The sequence below is a fragment of the Zingiber officinale genome, chromosome 6A, assembly GCF_018446385.1.
Source record: "Zingiber officinale cultivar Zhangliang chromosome 6A, Zo_v1.1, whole genome shotgun sequence".
NCBI lineage: Eukaryota > Viridiplantae > Streptophyta > Magnoliopsida > Zingiberales > Zingiberaceae > Zingiber > Zingiber officinale.
The window spans coordinates 91,585,853-91,612,235 of record NC_055997.1 but is presented as its reverse complement, the minus strand read 5'-3'; the positions used below and the strand labels follow the sequence as shown (position 1 = coordinate 91,612,235).

The window sequence follows — 26,383 nt, the reverse complement described above, 5'->3', positions numbered from 1 at the left end:
GAGATAAAACTTTATCCCTGACACAACAATACACACCATGTCGAGTTTCGCTAATACTAACCTTTCTATCTTCCATCATCTGGTAATAGTACATCTTTGTAAACGACATTTCTGGAATACACACCCAATCGACGCTCTATCTTTCCATCTGTTACCAAAATTTTTGTAGTTTGTTCAGAAACTCCTCTCGAAAGTGCAACATACAACTGTCCATGGCTAAACACATGATTGCGAAGAAAAATGCCAACATTTTGTATTGTTTGACCTTGTGATTTATTTATTGATTATCTAATTAGTTACAAGCTCAAGGATTTTCTAGATCAAAGACTGACTCGTCTCTATTTCACAAATATAATGATGGATCTATGATCTTTTTCTTATTTATGTGGACAACATTTTGATAACCGGTAATTATCACAAGGGTATCACAACTTTATTAAGTCTTCTCAATCAAGAATTTCCTACTCGAAATTTAGGTATTGCTCGTTTTTTTCTTGATATTGAGCTTATTCCACATGTTGATGTCTATCTTCTCTCTAAGAGCAAACACATTACTGGACTTCTTCAAAGAGCCAAAATGGATGGAGCACGTCTGGTCTCTATACCAATTGCTATAAACAACTCTCCAACTTCATCCTCTCCTGCTCTGTCTGATCCACAGATTTATTGAAGTATTGTTGGAGCCTTACAATATGTTACTATCACACACCCTGATATTACTTTTGCGGTAAATCGTGCTTGTCAATTCATGCATGCTCCAACGAAACAAAATTGGGATAATGTAAAAAGAATATTTCAATATCTCAAAGGTACTATTCTACATAATCAATCTTCTTTTATATCGCTAATCGTCTCGAGATTTACATACATATAGTGATGCGGATTGGGCAAGTTCTTCTGAAGATAGATGTTCTACTAGTGGATATGCAATATTTCTTGGACGAAATCTTATCTCATGAAATTCGAAAAAGCAATCTACAGTATTTCGTTCAAGCACTGAGGCAGAATATAAAACTATAGCAAATACAACATCTAAAATTATTTGGCTTCAATCACTTCTCTCTGAACTTCATCTTGCATCAAATATTGTACCAAAAATTTGGTGCGACAATATTGGAGCAACATATCTCATAACAAATCCAATATTTTATGGTCGTACAAAACATGTCGAAATTGATTTTCATTTTATTCATGAACGTGTGACAACTCAGCAATTATCCGTCTCTTATATTTCTGCTGAAGATCAAATCGCTGATATTTTTACTAAGTCATTATCAAGACAACGTTTCAATAAGTTAACAAGCAAACTCAACGTAAAGATCTTTCGTTAAGTTTGTCGGGGGTTAAAGAGATAAAAGAGAATTACCAGAATTGACCGAATCAAATCACCAACTCAAATCAAATTAGTATTTAAATTATTCTAATAATTCTGTTATAATTATTAGAATAATTCTCAGGACTATTCTTAGAATAATTCTATTATTTATTAATTAGTCAATTGACCAAGTACTTTTTAAAAATTATATATTATATTGTCTTTAGGACAAATATCAATCAATAATAAATTTTATTACTCTCATATTATTTTTTACTCTCTCCCTATTCTTCTTATACCATTATCGACAATCTATTAGCAAAGGGGATGAACAAAGCCAAAAATGTAGATAAAACTTGTGAAGGTTCATCATGCAACATCTCATGCTAATGTTGCTTGCAGGCACTACTTTCTGGTTGTTCAGCAGGGGTACTGGCTTCCATTCTACAATGTGACGACTTCCGCAGTCTTTTACTATCAAGCGCGAATGTTAAATGCTTTTCTGATGCTGGTTACTTCATCGACGCGTAAGTTCGATCATGGTTATCTTGTTTGATCAATATGATGCTAAGGAAATTAAACCATAATTGCTTCCAACATGAAAGATATATCTGGAGCAGACTCTGTCAAGTCCCTTTATACTGTTGTTGTCAACCTTCATGTATGTTGAGAATGAGTGATTCCATGCTGAAGTAGTCAATCAAAGTATACGTACTCGCGTATTGTTTGTTAATTCTCAGGAGTCGGCGAAGTATTTGCCGTCTTCGTGCAATTGGAGGCAAGGTCCAAGCTGGTGCTTCTTCCCACAGAATGTGGTGCCTGAGATGAGCACTCCCTTTTTCATACTTAACTCAGCCTATGACTCATGGCAGGTAACAAATCCACGAGAAGCGTGTCTCTTTTTTCCCTCTCCCCTTGATATATATCTTTGAAATGTATATACATATCGATCCTGTGGGTTATCCGAGATAGTAAGTGGTGGCATGCTTGTCACATGAGGTCGCGAGGTCGAACCATAAGACTGTTGGGCCATAAATCCCCGGATCCTGTGCAACTCATCCCATTACCACTTGTCATCTCGGTTGTCAAGATTTACCTCTCTTGTGATGGCTTGGGGTCGGGGGCGCTGGAGCGAGCGATTTCGCCTTTTGCCACTTGAAATATATATATAGAGAGAGGAATGTTCTTCTGCGGTGCATTCCTTACAGTTTTGTGCGGTAGAGGTGATTTGGCATTCCACGTCAAAGCCTTAAAAAAAAATCGCAGCATCATCCTCTCTTCTCGTCTTCTTTGCCGACCTCACCAAACCACCGACTGTCACATGACCGCCGACCTTTCGCTGGATGCCCGGCCACCGCCGGCCAGATCGCGGCCAGATTTCGGCCAAATGGTGATCGGAATCCGGCCGTTTCGTGGTCAGAATCGACCGCGACGCTAGCAAACGCAGCGCTGCCGATTCTAGCCGCGATCCGGCCGGAATCCGATCGCGACTGGATTCCGCGATCAGATTCCGGCCGGATCATGACTGGATTCAGGCCAAATCACGGCTAGAATCGACAGCGCTGCGTCTACTAGCGGCGCAATAGATTTTGACCACGAAACGGCCGGATTCCGGCCGCGATTCGGCAAGAATCCGGCTGCAATTCGGCCGGAATCCGACCGTGATCCGGTTGTGATCCGGCCGAGGGGTGATTTGCTAGCATCCCGTGAAGATCAACAGCGACAGACGGGAAAGGTGGAGAAATGGTTGTGCGGCTACGGTGGTGATTTTTCCTTTTATTTTTTTTGCTTACGTGGTGCGTCCAGCTCATCATAGCCGCACCAAACCGCATGGACTAAATCACAGGCGAACAGTTTTATATATATATACAGATTTGATATGCTGGGCGACGCTTTGTGCGCGACCGTGAGCGACGCGCAGACGTGGCGTTGCCAGCTTGATTTCGCTACAAATAAAATATTCCAATTATTCTCTCTCCACTTCCGCCTTCTGTTCAAAACTTCACCGTGGGAAATTTCCCAAATTAAAATCTCCCTCGCGTGCTCTCTCTCTCTCCCTCCGTCTCTATCGTCCGTCGGACCTCGCGCTCTTGCCGGGAAAGTTTCATTGGCGTCTTCAACCTCACAGCTGTTGTGAGAGCTAGTCCACCTCTCTTCATTCCCAATGGTAATTCATTTCATTTTAATTTGTTATTCCACACCATTATAGCCTACATATATTATAAGGATTAATGCTATAATGTGTAAGGACGACGCCTGCTACAAACGCCTACAGGCTACAGCCAAGTGGGCTGCAGGTTAACTGCTACATGTTGAAGTAGCCACTTGGCAAGTCATTTATTTGGTAGCTATATTTTCTAGCAGATATTACCCCTACAAATAGTTAATTTCATATACATCAACTTTGTAAAAATTATTTGAAATTATTTTGTAAAGATGCAGAGTCATTGCTTCGCTTCCAAACGTTGTAGCAACTACTTCGCAACAAACCTTCCTTGTAGCTGCTACAACTTGTAGCAGCTAACTTGGAATGGTGGTCGTAGAAGGTAGGAAGGATTTATGCTACGATGTGCAAGGCCGACGCCTGCTATAATTGCCTGCAGCCACTTTGACATTCCTTTGCTGCTACAAGTTATAGCAATGTTGACCTCCGCAAGTGTACAGAAATATCGCAAGTAATATAAAAGATTATCATATCCACAGGGATTGGAATAAGCACTAAAAATGTCTCAAAGCGAGTTAGCTAAACAACAATTCAATGAGTTAACAAGTACAAAGTAATCTACCAAAGGTAAAGATGCAAATGAAAAGTTAGGGAACAAGAAAAAGGGCAATGATAAGGGATGTTCTAGGAGTTTTGGTTTCTTTGTAAGGTTACTCAATGTAAATGGTCTACCCAAATCTTATTCCTTAATTGTCCATCATTTATAGAAGGTTGTCGGTTCTCTCTTACAATAGACAACTGGCCTAGGACTGAAATCTACACCTAGATTGATCAATTAGGAATGAATCTATGTTGTCCTTATACGAGCTTGCCTGTCACGTGCGTCCCTCGGATAATCAACATAAGAATTCATCTCTTATCAAACTCATCTAGATATAAAGATTAATGCACAAATCTATCCTACCCCCTTTAATAACCTAGTTTCCTCTTCAAGATAATCACTCAAACGTCCTTACACGGGCATGTTCCTGTCACAAAGATCTCTCGAAAAATCGAATGAGGAATTACCTCTACAAGATCCACAAGATATCCAAACCCTCAATCAAGCATGGTAATTAGGCACAATTACAACATTCCATACAAGATCAAACAGATACAAAACAGGATAAAATCATAAAAATGGGAAATTGACATATCTGCAAGATTTTTGCATCAAGAATTCCTTACAAATGCTCCCTCCATCCTAGAACAAAAGATCTACTCCATAAATAGAAGAAAGAATCCGAAAGAAATAAATATTACAAGCATTCTTGATCCCCCAAATTCAAGAAAAGAGAGAAAGAAAACTTATCTACGAGGAAGAGCGGTCTTCAGATCCAATCCCACGATCTTAGAGTCGAATCGGTGAAGATCCTCCCTAGAATTGCCAGAAAATCCCTCCAAGATGGAGGGAAATCGCCCAAATCTCGCTTTCTCCCAAAGGGGAGAAGATCCCCTTTCAATTCATGAAGGAAGTCTTATATAGAGGGAAGGTTTGGGTGTCACACGGCCCCGTGGCACGGCCGTGTGAGGTTCACACAGCCAGAGCCACTCTCCTCTCTGCCAACCTTACACGGTCGTGTGTGAGACGCGGTCGTGTGTGAGACATGGTCGTGGCAAGCATCTACCATGACCCTACTGCACGGTCGTGTAGATCTACACGGCCTAAGCTACCTCTGCCACTGGAAACCTGGCATGGTCGTGTGGTGCACACGGTCGGCACTCTCTTGCCCACTGGAAAACTCGCATGGTCGTGTGGTATACATGGTCGAGGCTTCTCTGGTCTCTGGAAAACTTACATGGTCGTGTGGTGTACACGACCTAGGCTTCATTGGGCTTCAAAACTTAGCACAATCGTGTGAGGTTCACACAACCAAGCCATCTCCCTTCTCTGCTACAGCTACACGGCCTCTCATCTCTACATGGCCTGGGCAACCCCCCATGGCATGGTCGTGTGTGGTTCAAGTAAGGTGTCTTCTTCCATTGCTTCACTCGCAGATTTAGCCCTGAACATGCGTTCTTCACCAAATTCGACTCCTGTGTATAGAAAATGCACAAAAGCAGATCTCCAAACAAAAAGAGTAAATATGCTAAAAGAAAAGCTGGAAGTACAAAAATACGTAGACAAAGCATGTGCAAAATATGTGAATGTGCGTCAAAACATGCTAAACAAGTGAATACAATCTACGCACATCACATCCCCAAACTTAAACCTTTGCTTATCCTCAAGCAAAATGTTGTAATCTAAATTCATATGTTCTACAATGCTCTCATATCCCTAATACATTCTCCTAACTCTATCAAAAAGTTTCATCAATAAGCATGATCATGGAAACAAGTTAAGTATGGCTCAAGCATAAGTCTCTTGTGAACAATGCAAAGTAACTCAAAACTCTTCAAGTTTCAATCTATGTTCTAGTCAAGTCGTCATCAAATTTGAATTTCTAATGTTTCCAGTGATAGACAAGTAACCAGTAATATACACTTACTTGCCACACACTTGGTTCATATTTCTCAATCAACCCAAGGTCTCAAAGGCGTGCTCAATCTCAAGAGAAGCTAAGTAGTCATTTCCCTAGTAACCTAACTCGGTCTCAAAGGGGTGAATAACTAGATTCCACTCACGACAACTGTTTTTTATATCCCTTATTCACTTTTTTTCTGTTTTTTCACACTTTTTTCATAAGTATTTACATTGTACAAATCTTATTCACAAGTGTACTTTTAGCACAAATGTTGGGATATTTTGATTTTTCCAAATGAGCTTACATGAGTTGAGCCTCATCCAGTAACCAAAATGAAGTTTGAGAAATCACCACGGAAACCAAGTACTAAACAAACAAGATGAATCATGACTATTTCAATGATATCAATAATCCAAGCATCAAGTATAGTGAAGTGAAGATAAGATCCTTAAGGTCAAGCCAAAACTAAAATTCATCTCCATATGATACTTAGCTTATGTCATGCTACCCAAGATAGAGAAAAGAGGTACATTAAGCATACTACTAGCATCATTTGAGCATCATGAATCTAGATAATGAACGTGTTAACATTTAATCTTGAAGACAAGAAAGCATATAAGTGAAGTTTTGATGTTCTCAAGATGTATACAACAAGATTTTCAAAAGATAGTCAAGTGACTATCAAAACAAGCAATCAAGCAAGACAATCAAAATAAAATGCAGAGCAAAAAACTAAACATGCAGAAAACAAGCAAAAACTAAAAACTAGAATGCAAAAAGGAAAATCAGGTTCGACACCCCCCCCCCCCCCAAGACTTAAACTTTTCATCATCCCGATGAAATCAATATAGTGGAGGAGGTAGTAAATCAGGAAATTCAGGAAGAGGAAAAGGAAAGGAATTAATAAACCACCTTACTTCATCTCTAAAAAACATATGATATTTAAACAGTTTATCAACATCATCTTGGAAAAATCTCATATAGCCTCGAAAATCTTCATTAAATTCCATATGAGCTCTATAAGAATTCATAAATCTAGAAATCTTTTCACACAATTCTCTCTCACTTTTGAAACACTCTCGTAGTTTTTTAAATTGTTCCTCTTCCATGGGTTCATTACTAGAGAGAAAATTTTTAGTCAAATCTAAATCATTATGAACATTGTCCAGAACAGACTGAAGTTCTTGGAAATTAAAACTATGAACATCACGATTAACCAAAGGAACTCTTTTTGAAGCTAAAGACGACAATGTTTTAGAATGTTGACTTGCTAATTTCAAACACCAATTTTCCTTAACATGGATGGTAGTGAAATCTTGATTTGGCAGTCTTAGAGGGAAATTGTTCTTAATAAGAAGACTATATCTATGTTCTTCACTTCTTATCATTTTTATTGCTAAACATGAATTCAAGTCTAATCTACAGGAATTATCAATCTTTTCCAATTCACTTAAATCACACCCTAACACCAAAGCAACTTGAGTTAACAATCCTCCTAAAACAATAGGTGTGGTAGAGTCAGATTTCCCAAGTTTCACTAAATGTTTAAGGAAGAAATAACCAAAATTAATTACAATATTCTCAATCATTGCCCATAAACAATACAAGTCTACAAGTCTTACTAACCCCTCTTTATCTTCTCTCCCAAATATGGTATTCTTCATGACTAAATAAGCATATCTAAAAATGGGGTTAATAATGTGAAGAGCTCTAGAATTGTGAGGGTTAAAATGTGATTGTTCAGAAATGTGTTGTCAAAAATGTGAATTTTCGAACTGAGGTAAAATTGTACACAAATCATTCTTTGGCAACTCATAACAAGTATTAAAATCACTTAACGTCCATTCATAATTCTCATTAAACAGTCAAAAATTTAGTTTACCCCCACCTTGAACATTATCAACCGTTATGGAACTTAAAAATTCAAAAACAATTCTAGGGTAGGTAGGGTATTTCATTTTCATTAAACCACTCCAACCTATTCTTTCAAATAACCAATTTAGATCATCCTTAAACCCTAATGTCTCCAAAATTTCATCATCCATAAATTTAGTACTCATAAGAGGACGTTTACATAAGGAAGTATACCTAAAATGTTGTTCCTCGCTAGAGAAAATAATACCAAAATCATTAGAAATACCTTTGAAACAAGAATTTCTCTCCTTTGTTGCAACCATCTTCTCCTTCCCTTTTCTTGTAGAAGAAGATCCTTTTATCACATTTTCCATGGTAGAAGAGATTCGAGCCTTCAAAAAGGAGAATGAGAGGAAGAAATTAGAAGTGGTAGTTGAAACCCTAGAGATAAGAAAATGAGAGAGAAGAAGGAAGAGGGAAGGGGTGTGCAGCCGTGTGCCGCCCACACCCCATGCCCTAACCCTTTTTAAGGGTGTGGACTGGGTCGTGTATCATTGCACGACCTAGTTCATCTTTCTTTGCACGGCCGTGTCTGAGACACGACCATACCCGTATCTTTCTCGGGATGTCATACATGGTCGTGCCAATTGGCACGGCCATAACCTTCTTCTCCTCGGGTATCCTTGCACGGCTATGTCAGATGACACGGCCAGTGCATGCTTCTACACTGGTTCCTTCACACGACCGTGTGTGAGACATGGCCAAGAAGTTCTCCTCCTCTGGATTCTTCACACGGTCGTGTCTGGGACACGACCATGCCCCTTTTCTTCTCTGGAGACTCCACACGGCCTTGTCATGTAGACACGACCCAAGCATCTCCCTTCTCTGCACCATAAGCTTGGCTGTGTACAGCACACGGCCATGCTCTGTTTTGCTCTAAAAGAAAGTTCCTCTTCTTCCTTGCTTCTCCTACACTCCCATGCCCATGAAAACATCATGGTCAGCTCATGGAAGTAGAATTTAATCCTAGAAACAAAAAAAAAATCAAGTGAAAATGCTACAACGAAAAATATAAACATAAAATGGAACTAATTACATAATCAATCCGGAGGACGAGGTTCAGAAAAGTACAACCTTTGCTTCTCCTTTAATTTCATACCGTGCACATATTCCTTCGACCGTTGGTCATTTACCTTAATCATTCCAAGTTCTTTATTCCAAATATCTATCGTTCCAAAAGGATAAACCTTTTTAACCTCAAATGGACCCGTCCACCTTGATTTAAGCTTTCCTGGAAAAAGCTTTATCCTTGAACTAAACAGTAAAACTAGATCTCCTTCCTTGAAGCTTTTACGGAGAATGTGTTGATCATGTCATTTCTTTGTCCTTTCTTTATAAGATCTAGCATGCTCATAGGCATCCAATCTTAATTCATCAAGCTGATTTAACTAAAGCTTCTTTTTTCTCTCCTGCTTCCTTGAGATTCATGTTTAGATTGGTAATTGCCCAATAAGCTTATGTTCTAATTCTACTGGAAGATGACAAGGCTTTCCATAAACCAGCTGAAATGGAGTCATCCCAATAAGGGTCTTGTAGGCAGTACGATATGGCCATAAGACATCATCTAGCTTCAATGACCAGTCCTTCCGTGAAGTAGATACTGTTTTCTCTAGTATGACTTTGATTTCACTGTTAGAAATTTCAGTTTGCCCATTAGTTTGTGGATGATATGGCGTTGCTACTTTGTGGCTCACTCCATATTTTCTAAGTAAATTCTCAAACTGTCTTTCTATAAAATGTGATCCACCATCGCTAATGACTGCTTTGGGCATATCAAACCTTGGAAAAATTATACTTCTAAACAATTTGATGACTGTTCTAGCATCACTTGTAGGGGAGGCTATAGCTTCTACCCATTTGGATACATAATCCACTGCTACAAGGATAAACCTATTCCTATATGAAAGAGGAAATGGTCCCATGAAGTCTATTCCCCATACATCAAATAATTCTACTTCAAGTATGTAATTTAGTGGTGTTTCATTCCTCTTAGTAATATTTCCAGTCCTCTGACATTGATCACATGATTATACAAATCTCTTAGTATCTTCGAATATAGTTGGCCAATAAAAACCTGCTTGAAGAATTTTCGCTACTGTCTTAGAACTCCCCAAATGTCCTCTATAAGAAGAAGAATGATAATGAAATAAGATTTCTCTGACTTCTTCCTCGGGTACACATCTTCAATAAATCACATCATTGCATTTCCTATAAAGGAGGGGTTCATCCCAAATATAATTCTTTACATCTGAAAAAAACTTTTTCTTTTGTTGATTGGAGAAATTTGGAGGTAAAACCCCACTTGCCAAGAAATTGACAAAATCTGCATACCATGGTATTTTAACACTTGACAAAGCTAGAAGGTGCTCATCGGGAAAAATATCATCAATAGGTAAGTCAAAATCTGCATCATTTTCTTTATTTTGTCATACTCTGGATAAATGATCAGTCACTACATTCTCCGCTCCCTTCTTATCTCTAATCTCGAAGTTAAACTCTTGGAGTAATAAAATCCATCTGATAAGTCGAGGTTTAGCATCTTTCTTACTTAGTAAATATCGGATGGCTGCATGATCAGTATAAACCATTACCTTTGAACCCACCAGATATGATCTAAACTTATCAAATGCAAATACTACCGCTAGGAGTTCTTTTTCGGTAGTGGAATAATTCACTTGAGCTGCATCAAGTGTTTTACTTGCATAATGGATTGCATGTAGAATCTTATTTTTTCTTTGTCCTAAAACTGCCCCTACTGCGAAGTGACTTGCATCACACATTATCTCAAATGGAAGATTCCAATCCGGGGCTTAGATTATCGGAGCTGAAGTGAGTGCACTTTTAATTTTATTAAAAGCCTCCATACAGTCTTTGTCAAAGCAAAATTCAACATCTTTGATTAGCAAATTTGTTAAAGGCTTAGCGATTTTTGGGAAATTCTTGATAAAACGCCTATAAAATCTGGCATGCCCCAGGAAACTTCTCACTCCTTTAACATTAATGGGTGGGGATAGCTTTTCTATCACTTCTACTTTTGCTTGATCCACTTCAATCCCACGTTCTGATATTTTATGCCCCAGATCAATTCCTTCTTTAACCATGAAATGATATTTCTCCCAATTTAACACTAAATTCGCCTTTTCACATCTTTAAAGAACTGTAAAGAGATTAGATAAACAAGTGTCAAAGTCATTCCCATATACTAAGAAATCGTCCATGAACACCTCCATAATGTACTCTATTAAATCTGAAAAAAATACCATCATACATCTCTGAAAAGTGGATGGAGCATTACAAAGCCCAAACGGCATACGACGCCATAGGGGCATGTGAAAGTAGTCTTCCCTTGATCTTGAGGATGAATTGGAATTTGAAAAAATCTTGAATATCCATCCAGATAGCAAAAATACGAATGCTTAGCCAATCTCTCAAGCATTTCATCAATAAAAGGTAAGGGGAAATGATCCTTTCTAGTTTCTTTATTCAACTTTCGATAATCAATACACATTCACCACCCCATTACTGTTCATGTTGCAATCAGTTTATTATCCTCATTTTTATAACAGTCATTCTCCCTTTCTTTGGGACTACGTGTACTGGACTCACCCATTCACTATCTGAAATTGGATAAATGATCCCGGCAACAAGGAGTTGAGCACCTCCTTCTTTATTACCTCTTTCAGATTTGGGTTTAACCTCCTCTAATGTTCAATTGAATTTTTATAACCCTCTTCAAGTAAAATCCTATGCATGCAAAGGGAAGGACTAATCCCTTTTATATCATCAATAGTATATCCAATTGCTTTTCTGTGTAGCTTTAACTCTTCAACCAACCTCTGTGTTTCAGACTCAGTTAAACTGGCATTGATTATAACTGGAAAAGTGGAATTTAGTCCAAGGAATTCATATTTTAGGGTTGATGGCAATGACTTAAGTTAAAGTTGAGGTGGCACTATTTATGGCATGGTTAGCTCTTTCTCTATCAACTTAATCTCTTCTTCTTGAGATCCCTTCTCCAAATCTTCTTCATCTTCTAGAAAAGTATCATCCCCTTTCTTTTCCTCCGTTGAAACTGTCTCTTCATCGAATATTTTTAAAAGAGACTCATAACACCAAAGCAATAATACTTGAAGATCATTCTGATTCAAAGTAATTTCTTTCTCCCCATTTTCCTTTTCTTCCACCGTATTAGCCGTTAGGGTTATTTATTCTGTCCTAACGAATCATTAAAATTTGATGCAATCCTGCAAATTATCTCATTGGCTTCCTCTAAGTTTTTCTTCAAAAAAGATCCTCCAGAGGCTATATCTAGTTGACTTTTATTTGAGAAAGAAAGCCCCACATAGAATAAGTGCATGATCAACCATCTCTCAATACCATGATGTGGACATAACTGTAAAAGAGATGAATATCTTTCCCAAGCTTGATGTAGCTCCTCCCCAACAAGTTACTTAAAATTCAGGATTTAGCTTCTCAAATAAGTAGTCTTTTGAGGGGGGAAATACTTGCCCAAGAATCTCTGCTCTAACTCATCCCAGATTTTGATACTTTGAGATTTCATAGAATTATACCATCTCCTTGCAGCACCTTTTAGACTAAAGGGGAAAACCAGTAGTTGTATAACATCAGATGGAACATCCTCATATTTCAAAGTACAACAGTATCTATAAAACTCCATGAGATGCAAGTAAGGGTTCTCAATCTCTAATCCCCCAAATTGACTTTTCTGAATCATTAAGATGAAGGAAGGTTTAAGCACAAAATTTCTTGCTTGAATTTCAGGGTAAAGAACTGGCCCTAATCCTTTGGCAGACTTTGGGGCTCCATAATCTCCTAATGACCTGAATACCATATTCGATGTGCAAAAGAAAAGAGGGATAAGAGATACAAGTTACAGTTACCGAAATCAGAAGGAATTATGAAGAAGTAATAAGGTATACAAGAAAGAATTATGAAAACAGAATTATAACAATTAGGTTCAACTATGCAAATAAAAAGAAAAGTTATGTCTAGTCTAACTCAATTGAAAATCCCTAATGTTATAGCGCATTCCCCGGCAATGGCACCAAAAGCTTGTTGACCTCCGCAAGTGTACGGAAATATCGCAAGTAATATAAAAGATTATCGTATCCACAAGGACTGGAATAAGCACTAAGAATTTCTCAAAGCGAGTTAGCTAAACAACAATTCAATGAGTTAACAAGCACAAAGTAATCTACCAAAGGTAAAGATGCAAATGAAAAGTTAGGAAACAAGAATAAGGGCAATGATAAGGGATGTTCTAGGAGTTTTGGTTTCTTTGTAAGGTTACTCAATGTAAATGGTCTACCCAAATCTCATTCCTCAATTGTCCATCATTTGTAGAAGGTTGTCGGTTCTCTCTTGCAATAGACAACCGACCTAGAACTGAAATCTACATCTAGATTGATCAATTATGAATGAATCTATGTTGTCCTTACACGGGCTTGCCTGTCACGTGCGTCCCTCGGATAATCAACATAAGAATTCATCTCTCATCAAACTCATCTAGATATAAAGATTAATGCACAAATCTATCCTACCCCCTTGAATAACCTAGTTTCCTCTTCAAGATAATCACTCAAACGTCCTTACACGGGCATGTTCCTGTCACAAAGATCCCTCGGAAAATCGAATGAGGAATTACCTCTACAAGATCCACAAGATATCCAAACCCTCAATCAAGCATGGTAATTTGGCACAATTACAATATTCCACACAAGATCAAATAGATACAAAACAGGACAAAATCATAGAAATAGAAAATTAGTATATCCACAAGAGTTTTACATCAAGAATTCCTTACAAATACTCCCTCCATCCTAGAACAAAAGATCTACTCCATAAATCGAAGAAAGAATCCGAAAGAAAGAAATATTACAAGCATTCTTGATCCCCCAAATTCAAGAAAAGAGAGAAAGAAAACTTATCTACGAGGAAGAACGGTCTTCAGATCCAATCCCATGATCTTAGAGTCGAATTGGTGAAGATCCTCCCTAGAATCGTCAAAAAATCCCTCCAAGATGAAGGGAAATCGCCCAAATCTCGCTTTCTTCCAAAGGGAAGAAGATCCCCTTTCAATTCATGAAGGAAGCCTTATATAGAGGGAAGGTTTAGGGGTCACACGGTCCCGTGGCACGGTCGTGTGAGGTTCACACAGCCAGAGCCACTCTCCTCTCTGCCAACCTTACATGGTCGTGTGTGAGACATGGTCGTGGCAAGCATCTACCATGACCCTCCTGCACAGCCGTGTAGATCTACATAGCCTAAGCTGCCTCTGCCACTAGAAACTTGGCACGACCGTGTGGTGCACATGGCCGGCACTCTCTTGCCCATTGGAAAACTCACACGGTCGTGTGGTATACATGGCCGAAGCTTCTCTGGTCTCTGGAAAACTTACATGGTCGTGTGGTGTACATGACCTAGGCTTCATTGGGCTTTAAAACTTGGCACGACCGTGTGAGGTTCACACGGCCAAGCCATCTCCCTTCTCTGCTGTAGCTACACGATCTCTCATCTCTACATGGCCTGGGCAACCCCCCATGGCAGGGTCATGCGTGGTTCAGGTAAGGTGTCTTCTTCCATTGCTTCACTCGCAGATTTAGCCCTAAACATGCATTCTTCACCAAATTCGACTCCTGTGTACAAAAAATGCACAAAAGCAGATCTCCGGACAAAAAGAGTAAATATGCTAAAAGGAAAGCTGGAAGTACAAAAATACATAGACAAAGCATGTGCAAAATATATGAATGTGCGTCAAAACATGTTAAACAAGTGTATACAATCTACTCACATCAAGCAGCTACATGGAGAGTTAGCTACTACAACGTGTACTGGTAACTGCTACACCTTGTAGCAGCTAACTCTCCATATAGCTGCTAAAACTTGTAGCAGCTAACTTGGTAAGTTATTTTTTTTAGTAGCCATATTTTCGAGCAGAGATTAACCCGAAAAATATTTTTGTAGTTGTACATCAGCTTGCTAAAAAATGATTTAAAATTATTTCCGTTGCTGCAGCGCCTTCGCTTTGCTTTGCTGCTACACGTTGAAGCATCTACTTCAACTAATAATTGCTACACCTTGTAGCAACTAACTATCCAGATAGCTGTCACAACTTGTGGCAGCTAACTCTCCAGGTAGTTGCCACAACTTGTGGCAGCTAACTCGGTAAGTCATTTTTTTAGTAGCCATATTTTTGTAGTTGTATATCAGCTTGTTAAAAAAATGATTTAAAATTATTTCCAATGCTACAGTGCCTTCACTTTGCTTTGCTGCTACACATTGAAGCAGCTACTTCGACTAATAATTGCTACACCCTGTAGTAGCTAACTCTCCAGGTAGATGCCACAACTTATGACAGCTAACTCGGTAAGTCATTTTTTTAGTAGCCATATTTTTTAGCAAGAAATCAACTACTAAAAAAATGATTTTAAATCATTTCCACTACTGCAACGCTTTTGCTTTGCTTTGCTGCTACACATTGAAGCAGCTACCTCAACAAATAACTGCTACACCTTATAGAAGCTAACTCTCCAGGTAGCTGCCACAACATGTGGCAGCTAACTCGGTAAGTCATTTTTTTAGTAGCCATATTTTTGTAGCTATATATCAACTTGCTAAAAAATAATTTAAAACTATTTCCGCTGCTACAGCGCCTTCGCTTTGCTTTACTGCTACACGTTGAAGTAGCTACCTCGACTAATAACTGCTACACCTTGTAGCAGCTAACTCTCCAGGTAGCTGCCATAACTTGTAGTAGCTAACTCAGTAAGTCATTTTTTAGTAGCCATATTTTTGTAACTGTATATCAACTTGCTAAAAAAATGATTTAAAATTATTTCTGCTGCTGCATCACCTTCGCTTTGCTTTGCTGCTACACGTTGAAATAGCTGCTTCGACTAATAATTGTTATAGCTTGTAGCAACTAACTCTCTAGGTAGCTTCCACAACTTATCGCAGCTAACTCGGTAAGTCATTTTTTTAGTAGCCATATTTTTGTAGTTGTATATCAACTTGCTAAAAAAATGATTTAAAATTATTTCCGCTGCTGCGGTGCATTCGCTTTGCTTTGCTGCTACACGTTGAAGCAGCTACCTCAACTAATAACTGCTACACCTTGTAGAAGCTAAATCTCCAGGTAGCTGCCACAACTTGTGGCAGCTAACTCGGTAAGTCATTTTTTTAATAGCCATATTTTTGTAGTTGTATATCAACTTACTAAAAAAATGATTTAAAATTATTTTCGCTGCTGCAGCACCTTTGCTTTACTTTGCTGCTACACGTTGAAACAACTACTTTGACTAATAACTGCTACACCTTGTAGCAGCTAACTCTCCAGGTAGCTGCCATAACTTGTAGTAGCTAACTCGGTAAGTCATTTTTTTAGTAGCCATATTTTTGTAACTGTATATCAACTTGCTAAAAAAATGATTTAAAATTATTTCTGCTGCTGCATCACCTTCGCTTTACTTTGCTGCTACACGTTGAAGTAGCTGCTTCGACTAATAACTATTACACCTTATAGCAACTAACTCTCCAGGTAGCTTCCACAACTTGTCGCAGCTAACTCGGTAAGTCATTTTTTTAGTAGCCATATTTTTGTAGTTGTATATTAACTTGCTAAAAAATAATTTAAAATTATTTCTTCTGCTGCAGCGCTTCGCTTTACTTTGCTGCTACACGTTGAAGCAGCAACTTTTACTAATAACTGCTACACCTTGTAGCAGCTAACTTTCCAGGTAGCTGCCACAACTTGTGGCAGCTAACTCGGTAAGTTATCTGCTACAACGATGTAACAACTCTTTCTTTGTTTACGCTCCAACAAGATGTTACTCTGCATTTTCAACCAATAATAGATCATAGCAATCTCAGTTTTTTATTTAGCATATAATTAAATGAAGGTTTCTTACATTTCGTTGTAGAAATAATTGCAGCACGTTGAAGCAGCTAGTCATCAGAAGCTGCTACACGTTGTAGCAGCTAACGGTCCAAATTATCTTTTCTTACCAATTACCTTTTTTCAATTATTGTGCAAATATATATACTGTGCAATTACATTTTTACCCTCATAGGCTAAATTTTTAACCCCTAAACTTGTCGTGTGATAAATATTTCGAAGGAATTTCATTGATAGTTGATTGGTGCCCCACGGAGTCTTCATCAATCAACCTCACCGCGACGGCTTGTTTCTCATCCAAAGCTTCGCCTCCATCGTAAGTATTGTGTTAGGGTTTCTCATCCAAAGCTTCGCTTACATTAATAGTTTGAATTTTTAGGGTTTTGATTCATCTCCTAGTTGCTACAATGGGGTTTAATGTTTGTAGGTCGCTAATGATTGAGGGTTTACTTTGAGCCAATCAAGGGTTTTAAAAAAAAAGTTTATCTTTATTGTTGCAACTCTTGTCATTGAACTACTACAAATTGATACAACGTGGTTAAACCCTACATTCTCGATTGGCTTCTCACTATTGTAGCAGCTACTTGACACTAACTGCTACAACGTGTAGAGTACTCATGTTTAGCAGCAACCACTCACATTGTACTACCTAGGAAAAATTATAGACATTGTAATGTATTAGATTATGGTTTAAAAATAACAGTGTTAGGTATCATATTATGGGTGAAAATCAACTGCATTACACTGAACGCAACTGAGTATCATTAAGATTTTATATATTTCTTTGACAAAAGTAAATGGCGAGCCAGAGAACTGCTGCTTCCCGTGCATATCGTAAGAAAGTGCACTGGAAAAGTAACTACCTTTACTTCAATAGTTTTATATCATCACTACACATAAATGACCGGCAGATGGAGTTGATTAATGGAAGCTCATTTACTTGGGCAGTAGTCATGCCTGAAATTGCAAATATTCGAAGCCTTATACAAAATATGTTTGACAATTGGGATGTTTAAGACAGATGCTTCATCTTTCATAATAAGGAGATTAGCTTCACTAGGAAAGATGTTTCATTGATTCTTGGACTCCTAGACCAAGGTGATAAAGTAAATTTATAACAACATGCAGCCACCACCCCTCTATTTCTTCAACATTTTAATAATGTGGAGTGTACACAGAAGGAGCTAGATAATAAGATGATCAATCTCATCAAACAACCTCCATCTGCTGAATCTGATACTCTCTTTTGCCAATTTTTAATATTGTATTTCTTTGTTTCTGTTTTATTTACTACTACTAGCAGTATATCTAGATTTACCAGTACAATCACTAATAGACTGCGTAGATGATTTTGCTAATTTAGGTAAGTATAATTTGTGTAAAGCTATATATAACTATATGAGCTCACAGCTGGGGTCATTGGTGTGATGCTTTCCCAGAGGCCGAACCCAAAGGGCCTTGCAGGAAATCAAGCTCCCATGCTCAAAGGGTTTGCACATCTACTCGCTGTAAGTGCTTCAATTTTATGATAGACTCATAAGATTTATGCAGAAAATATCATATTTAAACAAATTTATTGTATTGTAGATCTGGATGTATGAACATGTCAGAATAATGGATCCTTACAGACAGCATGCCTTTCCAAGAATTTGCAGATGGAAGTGGTCAGGCTCCCGGGTGGAGACAATAAAGGCTAGGATCGTTGAATTATCTCCTGCAAAAATAATTCCTGATTTAAGTCGATCGGACCTAGAGACACATCTGCTCTCAAATGATTCCATAGAAGATCTTGTAGACTATATAGATCAACAAATTACAGAGGAGTTTTTACAATTAGCTGATGAGGGAAATTATGAACAAATTCCATAGCAATTTACTGAACAGGCAACTGATGTTCAGGAAATTCCCCACCAAGTGCTTGAATATGCAGCTAAAGAGGCTTGTACAAACTGTAGCAGTTTTTCGACAGTAGCTGCTAAAGGGGACAAATAAAAGCTGGATTACAACGTGTATCAACTTATCGACAGTAACTGCTATACGTTGTAGCAGCTAGTCGTTGTTGCTTCTAACTGTCCTTGTAGCATCTACTGCTGCACATTGTAGCAGCTACTCTACATATCCAACAAAAGATTTGCCATCTATATCTGGTATCTTCAAAGTTGTATTTCACTTTAATACTAGATCTAAATAAATATCAATGTATAATTATCTTTGGTATTATCAGGTGCTAACATCTTGCCCTTTGCGTTATGAGGATAGGTTTACCAAACTCTCGGTGAGCGGTTATTAGTGATTACAGATCGCTTTCCTTCTACTCTGAACCTGAAGTTATTATTCCAATAAGAATCTGAGATGTATCACATAAACCTAATTTTGGTTATAAGAAAATCATTTCTCCATAAAACTTCCTTTCATCACCATCCCTCTTTCTGCCAATACTCAATTGATGGGACTGATGGTCTCCATAAATTAAATAATTTCAAATAATATAATTGACCATTGATTTATTAATAGAGATTAAGGCTTGTTAGCTGCATCGAAGGTAGCTGCTACACTTTGTAGCAGATCACGTCTCCGAAGTAGCTGCTACAATGTGTTGCAGCTAATCAGCATTAACTGCTATAGAGTGTAGCATCTAATATTCAGAAGCTGCTACACATTGCAACAGTTACTCTTGAGAAGCTGCTATAATTTGTAGCAGATCAGTTTATTATTATATATTGATAAATTATAATTATATTTCACCGACCCCTTCGGTTGCATTCAATATGTTATCTGGAAATGATGGTTTAGTTGCTACATGAGTGTAGCAGCTACCACACTCTAGCTGCTACAACGTAGACCTTATGTTCGTTGTTCGTGTGTTTGATCAGGACTCATGAGTCCACTTTAATTTACCGCATCATGATATCCAACAAATCTAAGAAATAAAATAGGAATAATCTATTTATTGTCAATATGGCAGAGATTACATTGTGTTCTCTAATATTGACAACACAACAAAATGATACATGTCCATTACATCGTAATTGTAATATAGAACACAGTGAAGTCAGTAATCTGAACCCCCTTGACCCCTCACATTGTTCTCATTTGTTTTCCATCTGCCTCACGTCATTTGGTCGAGGATGGGAGAAGTTCGTCGAGGCAAGAATCCTATGGTCACTCCATGAGGATTCCTCGGTGAACTCCCAAGGCTCTTCATCGTGAACACAGGATTTTGGGGAGATTTTAGACCACTCCATGAGCGGCCTAACATTATCCATGTCATTTGGTCGAGGATGGGAGAAGTTTGTCTTGACAAGAATCATATGGTTACTCCATGAGGATTCCTTAGTGCATGAAAGAAACACTTGAAGATGTAGACTAGATGCCATGAAAGAAATGACGAAGGTTGTGTTGAGAAAATGCCGTCAATCCATTTATACCTACTCATTTATCTTTGGACGTCATGAAAGGAGCCTCCATGCCTCTGTTATATAGGAAAACAAAGGCGCTTACTATTCAATCTGGGAATAGTTGTATTGACGCGTCCACAGTTGGGCTTCTAACAAAGCAGGTTTTTGAATTATTCAAGAGTCATGCTTTATGACAGGTATGAGTAGTCATACCTGTCATAAATGACAGCTATGAGTGGTCATTCTATGGACGTCACAGATGAATGGACCAAATGTGGTAGGTCACCATTAATTAATTGATGCATCTCTATAAATTTATTACTTTTAAATTATATAACTGACCATTGAATTATTAATAGAGAGTAAGACTTGTTAGTTGCATCACCAGTAACTATTACACCTTGTATCAACTCACATCTCTGCAATAGCTGCTACTATGTGAAACAGCTAATCCGCAATAACTGCTACACCTTGTAGCAACTTGTCAAGAGTGGTTGCTACACTCTGTAGCAGTTACGCCAGAATAGCTACTATACGTTGTAGTAGCTAACGGTCAAAATAACATTTTCTTACCATTTACCTTTTTGCAATTATTGTGCAAATATATATACTGTGACATTACATTTTTACATTCATTGGCCTTTCCAATAATATACAGATGGAAGTGGTCTGTGTTGTAGCAGTTACGGACCAGTAACTGCTACAATTCCAACTTTAATAAAATTAAATTTCACCGATTCCTCCCATTGCCTTTAATGTGTAATCTGGGAATGATTTTTCAATTCCTACAATGGTGTTTATGTTTACCATAAACTAGATGCTACAATGTGGACCTCATATTCTATGGTCACGAGCTTGATCATTATTCATTAGTCCACTTGAATTTACCACTTCATGATATGATGACATACTTAAGAAATTAAATATGAATAATATATGCAAAAATAAATTAATCAGGCAATTAAAAATATCTAGCAGTAGCTGCTACATACTGTAGCAGCTACTTAGGACTAAGATTACAAGATGTAGCACCTATAAAATACATTTATACATTTACACAAGAAACTAATGTCAATAAATTTACATTTCGATTACATCATAAGTTATATATTGAACACTATTCAGAACCCCCATGTTCGCTTACATTGCTCTTATACAGACAACGTCATTTTCATATTAGCCAAGTTGTGTCCACAGTCTTTTCCATGCGGGAACACCCTTCATCAACATACAGAGTGTTGTGAACACCAACCAACTTATATTATTTTCCACCTCCCTCGCATCCTTTGGTAATGACTGGGAAAAGGCCTTCGAGGTGATCATCCTCTCCCTAATCCACTCCATGTGTGGCCTAACCTTATCAACATACACGCATCGGGGCTACACAATGGTGTTCGCATTAAGGAAATACGTTTACGAGTATGGAAGCATACTCTAGACTTTGGAAGGCAACATGACCGCTTTGTCTTTCCCGATTTAGGAGCTTAATACACTTCAGGATTTACAGAGGATGACATGAAAGAAATGACGAAGGTGGTGCCGAGAAAATGTGGCCAATCCATGAATAAGCTACTCGTTTTCTTTTGTGACAATCGTGAATACTGCGACCCTCTGTTATATAGGAAGACAATGGCGCTATATTATTAAATCTGAGAATAGGTGTAGTCATGAGCCCACAGTTGCCCTTCTAACAAAGCAACTTTATAGTTTCAATCACGGGTTATGATTTATGATAGCTATGACTAGTCATATGGGTTATGGCTGCTATGAGTGGTCATTTAATGGACGATGAGAGAGTAATGGACTAGATTTCTATGCTATTATTCTATTAATGATTTGAGATGTGGAGCCGAATGCCTCTCTCTATGTTGTAGCAGCTACGGATCGATAGCTGCTACAACATGAAGTAATATGTTGTAGCAGTTTCCGCCCCCGAACTGCTATAACATCAACCTAAAAACCTGCTTTATCATAATCCCAGCAGTGGATGCGTGAATACAACTATTCCCATATGTGATTTTATTTTTGATAAAAAAATGAGCTTATACACATAGTATCAACTTAGTGTATATAGAGTTTCCACACGATGTAGCAGCTTCTCAAGAGTAGCTGCTACACTGTGTAGCAGTTACTTCGTATTAGCTGCTACATTGTGTATTAATAACTCAATGGTCAATTATATAATTTAAGTTGCGTGGAAATCTGAGTAGAATGTGTAACTGATTATTAACTGCTGCACGATTTAGCAGTAAGTGCGGATTAGCTGCTACATATTGTAGTAGCTACTTCGGAGACGTGATATGCTACAAAGTGTATCATCTACTGACGATGCAACTAACAAGCCTTAATCTCTATACATAAATCCATGGTCAATTATATTATTTGAAATTATTTTATTTAAGGAGGTCATCAGTCCATTAATTAAGTTTTGGCGGAAAGAGGGATAGTGATGAAAGGTAGTTTTATGGAGAAATGATTTTCTTATAACTAAATTTAGGTATACATGATACATCTCATATTCTTATTGGAATAATAGCATCAGGTTCAGAGCAGAAGAAAACCGAACTGTAATCAGTCATAAACACTCGCCGAGAGTTTGGCAAACCTATCCTCATAACGTAAAGGGAATGGTGTTAGAACCTACAACAATAGTGCAATAATTATAAGCTACAATTTGTCCAGATTTAGTTATATAGGTACAAAAAAAACATGAATGTACCAGCTATAGATGCCAAATCTTCTTCATAGGATTCGTCATCGTTGGTATTCTCCTTCTTTGTAGCAGTTGATCTGGCAATCGTTTAGTCATTAACTTTATTGTTAATGTATGATAATTGTTGATATGCTCAGCTAAATATGTATGCTCTAAGGAGATAATTAATGGACACATACCCCTATTGTAATAATAGGCAGTTGCGCTTGTCGTCTGAGACACCTCAGTGACCGCATCCACCACATAACCTGGATTTTGAGGTTGACGTCTCTTTTGAAGATTTCAATCATTTTCCACAACCCTTTAACCTTACTAAATAAGGATCAACAATAGAGGGGCCCCCATTAATGCCTTTCTTCCTTTGACTTTGGTTGTCACTTTTTCGGCTAATGTTCAACTCTTGAATTTTACTGTATATACAATCGAATTGGTCATCCAAAAAGTTTGTCCCCTCATCAGTCAAAGATGCAACATCGATAACTACGGAAGCTTTATAGGACAACCTCGAGTGTCTTGCCATCAATTTCGCATCTAGATTACCGATGGAAGTTTGCTCACCAAAATCATAGATTGTCGCAACCTTGGCATTTCTTGTCCATCTGTTGAGTATGTACTTATCAGGCAATAGAAACACTTGGTTGATACGGAAAAAAGCTAATATATGCCTACATGGAATGCCCTCGAACTCAAATTTACTACAACTACATAATATGTAGTCTACATGTTTATCATATGTGAGGACCCTTGGTTTTGCAGATGAACCACTTTAAAAATTCATGACATGGTAACCCACTAAATCATCAACTATAGATGCTTGTTGCACATAATAACCATGACTCACGCTCATTTCACTTTGAAAATCCAACCATTTCTTTTTAGTGTACACCCCATCCATTTGAGATTCCATAGGCCAGTTTGTCTTAATCTTTGGCTCGACCATATCAATATGGTCGGCAACTAACTCATTGTATCTTTGGTGTCGCAATACTCTATTAAAACGCGTGATAAAATCCATCAATGAGTTCTTATGTGATACATATTTCTTGAAAAATGAATGTGCTCTTTCAGATCACTGACTGCTTGGCATTCCAACAGAAAAAACATGGCTAAAGAATAATGGGACCCACCTTTGTCATAATTCATACTTCAATGTTAACCAATCATTTTTCTCTAAGCCAGAACACCGGATAACTTCTTCCCATGACTTATCAGATTTGTCAGGGGTTGAGGAGTTAACAATTACATCCTTTATGGTTTGATAGTAGTTGCGGAAAGTCAAAGGGGGTAATTTATCTGGAAATTTATTGAGTATGTGCCATAAACAATATCGATGCACTATGCGAGGTAAAACTTGGGTAATGGCCTTCATCAACGCTGGATCCTGATCGGTGATGATCACAGTTGGTGGACCTTTAGGCATGGCTTCTATGAACTTCGTAAGCAACCAAACAAACGACTTAGTTTTCTCATCACTTAGAAAGGCACAACCAAATACAATGCTCTGATGATGATGATTCACTCCTACAAAGGATGCAAAAATAAATCCATATTTGTTAGTGTTATATGTGATATCAAATACAACTACATCACCAAAGACATTGTATGCCCTCCTTGATACTGTTGGGGTTGCAAGATTGCAAACATAGTCCCACATTGAAAACACATGGGAAAGATCATGAGTTTATAAGAGAAAAGATATATCCATTGGAATGAGGCCTTTTGGGTAGAGCCCAAGAGCAAAATCATGAGGGATTAGGCCCAAAGTGGACAATATCATACCATTGTGGAGATATCTAAATTTTTTTCGATCCTACAATTGGTATTAGAGCCCGAACTGCCAGAAGGTTTAACCGCCGACTTTGCACAAGAGTTATGGTCTAATTGAGCCATGTCGGTACAATATTGACCTCGAACAAAGAAAATGGGGGCTCCTATATTCGGATCAAGAGGACCAGACACCAGGCAGGAAGTCCTAGTTGCGGCTAGGCAAGAAAGTCCTAGTAGGTCGGGTGGACTGAGGGGTAGAAAGACCTTGTGGGTCGAGGATTAGACGTGAGAAGCCTGTGGTCCTTTGTTTGAGGGGGGATTATTGGCGTTGCAAGATTGCAAACATAGTCCCACATTGAAAACACATGGGAAAGATCATGGGTTTATAAGAGAAAATATATCTCCATTAGAATGAGGCCTTTTGGGTAGAGCCCAAGAGCAAAACCATGAGAGCTTAGGCCCAAAGTGGACAATATCATATCATTGTGGGAATATCTAAATTCTTTTTGATCCTACAGATACATGTTCCACCCAGAAACACCTAGTGAAGCTTTCTGTTGAATCAGTCTCATAATCATAGAAAAAGACGGAATTCTTCTCTTTCTCAATTGCAAATAACTCAATGAGTGTTTCAGCGTCAATTCCCTTTTGTTCATCCCTTAGTTCTCTCTCAAATTTTCTAATATCCCGTTCTGTGCAACCGAGATGCTCAAGGCCTCCGGAATCTATCTCCAATATTTGGACTTGTTGACAAGTTGGTACATCAGTCTCTGAAAACTGCTGCGTTAATACTTTCTTGGCTTCAGAAACATGGCGATGTGAGCGAAGCAAATGCACCTTTAAAGGAGTAGAGAGTGGATGATTATGACTTTCCATGAATTTTGTGACAATCCAATTTGGCCCGGTCTGTTTTTTAACAAGTGAAAGTTTTGCCCTACATCCAGTCCTTCCTTCTCCACGTGCTCTTTCATTTACACTGTCAATTTGTGCTTCTTTTTTTTTGTTTATCATCTATATGTCCTTCTTTAAAGCATACAAATTTTTTCCATCCAACTTCATTTGTCCACTTATTTTTCTTATTGTTGCCTAATCTTGCACTAAATCTGGCTTCACGTACATATTGATTATAGAACGAAAATGCCTCCTCCAATGATGGAAATTCCATCCCAATCCGTGGTTTCCGATCTTCAACAACTTGGGGAATGTATAGCTGATTAACATCATAGGTGTCTTCTATTGCTAGAGAATGGCATATTTAGCTCCAATTAAAGGTATCAATTTCAATCAATGATGATGGCTAATTAGGATAAAATATAAGATAGAGGAAATATTTATATGCTCATAGAGTTAAGTATGATATTCTAGAAGGTGACTTAAAACCATATGAACCAGACGAACGAATTAACAGCTAACCGTTCAAACCCTATTTCTAAAGTGAAGAGTCAAATTAACTTATGACGGACGAAGAGTCGAAGGCGAAAACCAGACGTCGTAGTGAGGTTGGGAGGTGAAGCGACGGTCGCTACTCCCAAATTAGTATGGGTTAGTAGTGGTCATATGTCCGTGCAAGCTTGGACAACAGGGTAAATAGTCTAAGACTTTAACATTTTAGCAATTGCGAGGGTAACCAAAAAAAAGGACGGTGTAGCAGCAACTGCTGCCTAACTGCTACAGTGAACAGTATTAAGTTATTT

General features: G+C 38.1%; 1 pseudogene; it reads left to right on the top strand.

Annotated features, from left to right (window-relative positions):
- Positions 1–1,618: 1,618 nt before the first annotated feature.
- Positions 1,619–26,383, top strand: part of LOC121995037 — a 41,192-nt pseudogene continuing 16,427 nt past the window's right edge.